The sequence below is a fragment of the Colletes latitarsis genome, unplaced genomic scaffold, assembly GCF_051014445.1.
Source record: "Colletes latitarsis isolate SP2378_abdomen unplaced genomic scaffold, iyColLati1 scaffold0013, whole genome shotgun sequence".
Lineage (NCBI taxonomy): Eukaryota > Metazoa > Arthropoda > Insecta > Hymenoptera > Colletidae > Colletes > Colletes latitarsis.
Window position 1 is genome coordinate 22,912,511 of NW_027488368.1, and position 6,873 is coordinate 22,919,383.

A 6,873-nucleotide genomic window follows, 5' to 3' on the forward strand; every position below is an offset into this window, starting at 1 on the left:
ATGATGGCAAGTCCCAGACCTATCCCAGACCCAACTTGCGTTATCCTCTAAAATATTGGTCGAGACCAGGGTTAGTCGACTGTTTCAGTGTGGTACCACTATACTACTTGATCCAAACCAGAAATGACCCAGGATCTGTTGAACAAGTATGTGAAGAATGCGATAGTATGGGTCTGATGGGGGCAAATCCCAAGCCTAACCTAGACCGAGCATGAGTTTTCCTCTAAAATATTGATCGAACCCAGGTTTAATGTACTGTTTCAGTGTGGTACCACATTACTACGTGATCCAAACCAGAAAAAACGCAGGATCTGTTCAACGAGTATGTGAAGAATGCGAAAGTATGACCCAGATGAGGGCAAATCCAAGACCTAACCCAGACCCAACTTGCGTTATCCTCTAAAATAATGGTCGAGACCAGGGTTAGTCGACTGTTTCAGTGTGGTGCCACTTTACTACGTAATCCAAACCAGAAATAACCCAGGATCTGTTGAACAAGTATGTGAAGAATGCGATAGTGTGAGTCTGATGAGGGCAAATCCCAGGCCTAACCTAGACCTAACCTGCGTCATCATCTATAATATTGATCGCAACCAGGTTTCATTGACTGTTTCAGTGTGGTACCACATTACTACGTGATCCATACCGGAAAAAAACCCAGGATCTGTTCAACAAGTATGTGAAGAATGCGAAAGTATGAGACAGATGTTGGCAAATCCTAGACCTAACCCAGACCTAACATGCGTTGTCATCTAAAATATTGATCGAAACCAGGTTTCATGAACTGTTTCAGTGTGATACCACATTACTACGTGATCCAAACCAGAAAAAACCCAGGATCTGTTCAACAAGTATGTGAAGAATGCGAAGGTATGAGCCAGATGAGGGCAAATCCAAGACCTAACCCAAACCTAACATGCGTTATCATCTAAAATATTGATCGAAACCAGGTTTAATCGACTGTTTCAGAATGGTACCACATTACTACGTGATCCAAACCAGAAAAAACGCAGGATCTGTTCAACAAGTATGTGAAGAATGCGAAAGTATGAGCCAGATGAGGGCAAATCCAAGACCTAACCCAAACCTAACATGCGTTATCATCTAAAATATTGATCGAAACCAGGTTTAATCGACTGTTTCAGAATGGTACCACATTACTACGTGATCCAAACCAGAAAAAACGCAGGATCTGTTCAACGAGTATGTGAAGAATGCGAAAGTATGACCCAGATGAGGGCAAATCCAAGACCTAACCCAGACCCAACTTGCGTCTACCTCTAAAATAATGGTCGAGACCAGGGTTAGTCGACTGTTTCAGTGTGGTACCACATTACTACGTGATCCAAACCAGAAATAACCCAGGATCTGTTGAACAAGTATGTGAAGAATGCGATAGTATGAGTCTGATGAGGGCAAATCCCAGGCCTAACCTAGACCTAACCTGCGTCATCATCTATAATATTGATCGCAACCAGGTTTCATTGACTGTTTCAGTGTGGTACCACATTACTACGTGATCCATACCGGAAAAAAACCCAGGATCTGTTCAACAAGTATGTGAAGAATGCGAAAGTATGAGACAGATGATGGCAAATCCTAGACCTAACGCAGACCTAACATGCGTTATCATCTAAAATATTGATCGAAACCAGGTTTCATGAACTGTTTCAGTGTGATACCACATTACTACGTGATCCAAACCAGAAAAAACCCAGGATCTGTTCAACAAGTATGTGAAGAATGCGAAGGTATGAGCCAGATGAGGGCAAATCCAAGACCTAACCCAAACCTAACATGCGTTATCATCTAAAATATTGATCGAAACCAGGTTTAATCGACTGTTACAGAATGATACCACATTACTACGTGATCCAAACCAGAAAAAACGCAGGATCTGTTCAACAAGTATGTGAAGAATGCGAAAGTATGAGCCAGATGAGGGCAAATCCAAGACCTATCCCAAACCTAACATGCGTTATCATCTAAAATATTGATCGAAACCAGGTTTAATCGACTGTTTCAGAATGGTACCACATTACTACGTGATCCAAACCAGAAAAAACGCAGGATCTGTTCAACGAGTATGTGAAGAATGCGAAAGTATGTCCCAGATGAGGGCAAATCCAAGACCTAACCCAGACCCAACTTGCGTCTACCTCTAAAATAATGGTCGAGACCAGGGTTAGTCGACTGTTTCAGTGTGGTACCACATTACTACGTGATCCAAACCAGAAATAACCCAGGATCTGTTGAACAAGTATGTGAAGAATGCGATAGTATGAGTCTGATGAGGGCAAATCCCAGGCCTAACCTAGACCTAACCTGCGTCATCATCTATAATATTGATAGCAACCAGGTTTCATTGACTGTTTCAGTGTGGTACCACATTACTACGTGATCCATACCGGAAAAAAACCCAGGATCTGTTCAACAAGTATGTGAAGAATGCGAAAGTATGAGACAGATGATGGCAAATCCTAGACCTAACCCAGACCTAACATGCGTTATCATCTAAAATATTGATCGAAACCAGGTTTCATGAACTGTTTCAGTGTGATACCACATTACTACGTGATCCAAACCAGAAAAAACCCAGGATCTGATCAACAAGTATGTGAAGAATGCGAAAGTATGGGTCTGATGATGGACAATCCCTGGCCTAACCTAGACCTAACATGAGTTATCCTCTAAAATATTGATCGAAACCAGGTTTAATGGACTGTTCCAGTGTAGTACCACATTACTACATGATCCAGACCAGTGAAAGCCCAGGATCTGTTCAACAAGTATGTGAGGAATGTGGTAGTATGAGTCTGATGAGGGCAAATCCCAGGCCTAACGTAAACCTAGCCTGCGTTATCATCTAAAATATTGATCGAAACCAGGTTTAATTGACTGATTCAGTGTGGTACCACATCACTACGTGATCCAAACCAGAAATAACCCAGGATCTGTTGAACAAGTATGTGAAGAATGCGATAGTGTGAGTCTGATGAGGGCAAATCCCAGGCCTAACCTAGACCTAACCTGCGTCATCATCTATAATATTGATCGCAACCAGGTTTCATTGACTGTTTCAGTGTGGTACCACATTACTACGTGATCCATACCGGAAAAAAACCCAGGATCTGTTCAACAAGTATGTGAAGAATGCGAAAGTATGAGACAGATGATGGCAAATCCTAGACCTAACCCAGACCTAATATGCGTTATCATCTAAAATATTGATCGAAACCAGGTTTCATGAACTGTTTCAGTGTGATACCACATTACTACGTGATCCAAACCAGAAAAAACCCAGGATCTGTTCAACAAGTATGTGAAGAATGCGAACGTATGAGCCAGATGAGGGCAAATCCTAGACCTAACCCAGACCTAACATGCGTTATCATCTAAAATATTGATCGAAACCAGGTTTCATGAACTGTTTCAGTGTGATACCACATTACTACGTGATCCAAACCAGAAAAAACCCAGGATCTGATCAACAAGTATGTGAAGAATGCGAAAGTATGGGTCTGATGATGGACAATCCCTGGCCTAACCTAGACCTAACATGAGTTATCCTCTAAAATATTGATCGAAACCAGGTTTAATGGACTGTTCCAGTGTAGTACCACATTACTACATGATCCAGACCAGTGAAAGCCCAGGATCTGTTCAACAAGTATGTGAGGAATGTGGTAGTATGAGTCTGATGAGGGCAAATCCCAGGCCTAACGTAAACCTAGCCTGCGTTATCATCTAAAATATTGGTCGAAACCAGGTTTAATTGACTGATTCAGTGTGGTACCACATCACTACGTGATCCAAACCGGAAAAAACCCAGGATCTGTTCAACAAGTATGTGAAGAGTGCGAAAGTATGAGACAGATGATGGAAAATCCTAGACCTAACCCAGACCTAACATGCGTTATCATCTAAAATATTGATCGGAGCCAGGTTTAATCGACTGTTTCAGTGTGGTACCACATTACTACGTGATCCTAACTGGAAAAAAACCAAGGATCTATTCAACAAATATGTGAAGAATGCGAAAGTATGAGTCTGATGTGGGCAAATCCCAGGCCTAACGTAAACCTAACCTGCGTTATCATCTAAAATATTGATCGAAACCAGGTTTAATACACTGATTCAGTGTGGTACCACATCACTACATGATCCAGACCAGTGAAAGCCCAGGATCTGTTCAACAAGTATGTGAGGAATGTGGTAGTATGAGTCTGATGAGGGCAAATCCCAGGCCTAACGTAAACCTAGCCTGCGTTATCATCTAAAATATTGGTCGAAACCAGGTTTAATCGACTGTTTCAGTGTGGTACCACATTACTACATGATCCAGACCAGTGAAAGCCCAGGATCTGTTCAACAAGTATGTGAGGAATGTGGTAGTATGAGTCTGATGAGGGCAAATCCCAGGCCTAACGTAAACCTAGCATGCGTTATCATCTAAAATATTGGTCGAAACCAGGTTTAATCGACTGTTTCAGTGTCGTTCCACATTACTACGTGACCCAAACCAGAAAAAGCCCAGGATCTGGCCAACAAGTATGAGAAATATGCGAAAGTTTGAGTCTGATGAGGGCAAATCCCAGGCCTAACCTAGACCTAACATGCGTTATCCTCTAAAATATTGATCAAAACCAGGTTTCATGGACTGTGTCAGTGTGATACCACATTACTACGTGATCCAAACCAGAAAAAACCCAGGATCTGTTCAACAAGTATGTGAAGAATGCGAAAGTATTGTCTCATGAGGGCAAATCCCAGGCCTAACCTAGACCTAACATGCGTAATCCTCTAAAGTATTGACCGAAACCAGGTTTCATGGACTGTTTCAGTGTGATACCACATTACTACGTGATCCAAACCAGAAAAAACCCAGGATCTGTTCAACAAGTATGTGAAGAATGCGAAAGTATGAGTCTGATGAGGGCAAATCCCAGGCCTAACCTAGACCTAACATGCGTTATCATCTAAAATATTGATCGAAACCAGGTTTAATCGACTGTTTCAGTGCGGTACCACATTACCACGTGATTCATACCAGAAAAAGCCCAGAATCTGGCCAACAAGTTTGGGAAATATGCGAAAGTATGGTTCTGATGAGGGCAAATTCCAGGTCTAACCTAGACCTAACATGCGTTATCCTCTAAAATATTGATCGAAACCAGGTTTAATCGACTGTTTCAGTGCGGTACCACATTACTACGTGACCCAAACCAGAAAAAGCCCAGGATCTGGCCAACAAGTTTGGAAATATGCGAAAGTATGGTTCTGATGAGGGCAAATTCCAGGCCTAACCTAGACCTAACATGCGCTATCATCTAAAATATTGATCGAAACCAGGTTTAATCGACTGTTTCAGTGTGGTACCACATTACCACGTGATTCAAACCGGGAAAAAACCAAGGATCTGTCCAACAAGTATGTGAACAATGCGAAAGTATGAGTCTGATGAGGGCAAATCCCAGGCCCAACCTAGACCTAACCTGCGTTATCATCTAAAATATTGATCGAAACCAGGTTTAATTGACTGTTCCAGTGTCGTTCCACATTACTACGTGATCCAAACCAGAAAAAACCCAGGATCTGTTCAACAAGTATGTGATGAGTGCGAAAGTATGAGACAGATGATGGCAAATCCTAGACCTCACCCAGACCTAACATGCGTTATCATCTAAAATATTGATCGAAACCAGGTTCAATCGACTGTCTCAGTGTGGTACCACATTACTACGTGACCCAAACCAGAAAAAGCCCAGGATCTGGCCAACAAGTATGTGAAGAATGCGAAAGTATGAGTCTGATGAGGGCAAATCCCAGGCCTAACCTAGACCTAACATGCGTTATCATCTAAAATATTGATCGAAACCAGGTTTAATCGAGTGTTTCAGTGCGGTACCACATTACCACGTGATTCATACCAGAAAAAGCCCAGAATCTGGCCAACAAGTTTGGGAAATATGCGAAAGTATGGTTCTGATGAGGGCAAATTCCAGGTCTAACCTAGACCTAACATGCGTTATCCTCTAAAATATTGATCGAAACCAGGTTTAATCGACTGTTTCAGTGCGGTACCACATTACTACGTGACCCAAACCAGAAAAAGCCCAGGATCTGGCCAACAAGTTTGGAAATATGCGAAAGTATGGTTCTGATGAGGGCAAATCCCTGGCCCAACCTAGACCTAACCTGCGTTATCATCTAAAATATTGATCGAAACCAGGTTTAATTGACTGTTCCAGTGTGGTTCCACATTACTACGTGATCCAAACCAGAAAAAACCCAGGATCTGTTCAACAAGTATGTGATGAGTGCGAAAGTATGAGACAGATGATGGCAAATCCTAGACCTCACCCAGACCTAACATGCGTTATCATCTAAAATATTGATCGAAACCAGGTTCAATCGACTGTTTCAGTGTGGTACCACATTACTACGTGACCCAAACCAGAAAAAGCCCAGGATCTGGCCAACAAGTATGTGAAGAAAGCGATAGTATGGTTCTGATGAGGGCAAATTCCATGCCTAACCTAGACCTAACCTGCGTTATCATCTAAAATATTGATCGAAACCAGGTTTAATTGACTGTTTCAGTGTGGTTCCACATTACTACGTGATCCAAACCAGAAAAAACCCAGGATCTGTTCAACAAGTATGTGATGAGTGCGAAAGTATGAGACAGATGATGGCAAATCCTAGACCTCACCCAGACCTAACATGCGTTATCATCTAAAATATTGATCGAAACCAGGTTCAATCGACTGTTTCAGTGTGGTTCCACATTACTACGTGATCCAAACCAGAAAAAACCCAGGATTTGTTCAACAAGTATGTGAAGAGTGCGAAAGTATGAGACAGATGATG